At 40.7% G+C, this 1,581-nt stretch overlaps 1 pseudogene; it reads right to left on the reverse strand.

The window, feature by feature from the left end:
* Positions 1-216: 216 nt before the first annotated feature.
* LOC101708478 (vacuolar protein-sorting-associated protein 36 pseudogene) lies at positions 217-1,368 on the reverse strand (annotated as a pseudogene).
* Between the last annotated feature and the right edge of the window lie 213 nt (positions 1,369-1,581).

Consider the following 1,581-nt stretch of genomic DNA (forward strand, 5'->3'; position numbering starts at 1 on the left):
GGCAATGAAGTTAAAATCCACCATGTTTCAAGTTAAACTCTGAAGGTTCTGCACAGATATAGAATGACTTTAAATTCATACTAACATTCATTTTTCTATATTTTCTTTACACATCCCAAATAAGCTTTCACGAGCATAATATGTAGGGAGTTACTTTAAAAGTTTTATATTATACTGTGAAGTGTATGAACACAAAGTATTTAAAATGCAAAACCTTTAGCTCTGTGTCATAAATAAATTTGGGTAAAATCATAAGCCTTCTACTCAGTCATCTCAGCAAAGATGGCTCATCTTTTCTGCAAGCAGCAACCTTTCCTTGGCCAGGAGAACAGACATTCCCACAAGCTTAGCAGTCTCTTCTGATGTTAGGGATCCCTTTTCTGAAACTGTCTCCAGGCCTGACTGAGGCCACCATTTCCTCTTCCTTGTGGGACTGAAGCTCAGTTACCATGATTACATTCTCAAACACCCAGAGGCTGAGAGGTAATTTCAGTACTTCTAGCATCTTGCACATGTTTACTAAATCTTCTGGTGAGAGCAATTCCATTCCTAGAGCTCAGTTTACTAAACAGTATACCTCTGTGAGTGACATTCTCCCTTGCTCCTCTTAAGGTGCCTGCAATATTTCAGCCATCTGTTTGGCCAGCTGCATGTGGTACTGTGTGCATGAGCTGTTGGTTTTCCTGGTATGCTATTACCATGTTCAGCAAGTAGGACTTAAACCTGATGGTCTCATCTTTTGTAATGTCACCTTGCTTTTCTTTAATTTTATTAACAATTGATTTTGATAATTCCACCATTTCTTTAGCCTTGATCATGAACTTGCTGATATCTTCAAAAGCTTCAGAAATGTTTTTGTCAGTTTCTTTTCTTTTTTCCTCCAGTTTCCTTTCAATACCTACAATTCCAACAGCCCTTACTCTTTCTGGCTGAGGTCTTCTATTTGTTTGTAATGACTGGGAAACTGGCATATTCTCCCATCTTCTCTGTGTCATTTCCTCTGACAAATGCCTATAAAACTCAATCTGGCCATGTTCTTTGAAGGAGACTTTGATATGAGTTTTTCTTACTCTGGAATGGGCCAGGTTCTTTCTTAGGAGGAACCAGGTACAGATGAACCACTATTTTGGCACTCTTCCCAATTCCAGCTGCCTGCTTCTTACTGAACACAATTTGGTACAAAGGAATGGCCATGCAGCACACATGATTTTTCTAATCTTTCAAAATCAGTTTGTGTGAACTAAGGAGGAGAGTCCCAGAATCAAGTTTTATCTTCTCCTTGCCATTGCACATGCACACCCTGCACAGCTGGATCACCAGGGTTTCATGGATCTCCAGGAGGTCGCTGGTCCATTTGAAGCGGTCCATCGCTGCCACTGCCCAGGTCTCTGCCAATCCCCTTTTTGCCTAGCTTTGTGGTTTTATAGCTGGAGTCCATAGAATTTCTCTTTTTCTGGTTGGCTCAGTGTTCAGCTTTATTGATAGAGGGAGCTGGAGGGATGCCACAAGACATAACAGAGAAAGGGCCATCTCTTTCTGGTTCTGGTGTGCTGTATATTTTCCTTTCATAATATAGGTGAC

This window comes from Heterocephalus glaber, unplaced genomic scaffold (genome assembly GCF_053883595.1).
Source record: "Heterocephalus glaber isolate CG9 unplaced genomic scaffold, H.glaber_assembly_v1.0 deba00000122, whole genome shotgun sequence".
Lineage (NCBI taxonomy): Eukaryota > Metazoa > Chordata > Mammalia > Rodentia > Bathyergidae > Heterocephalus > Heterocephalus glaber.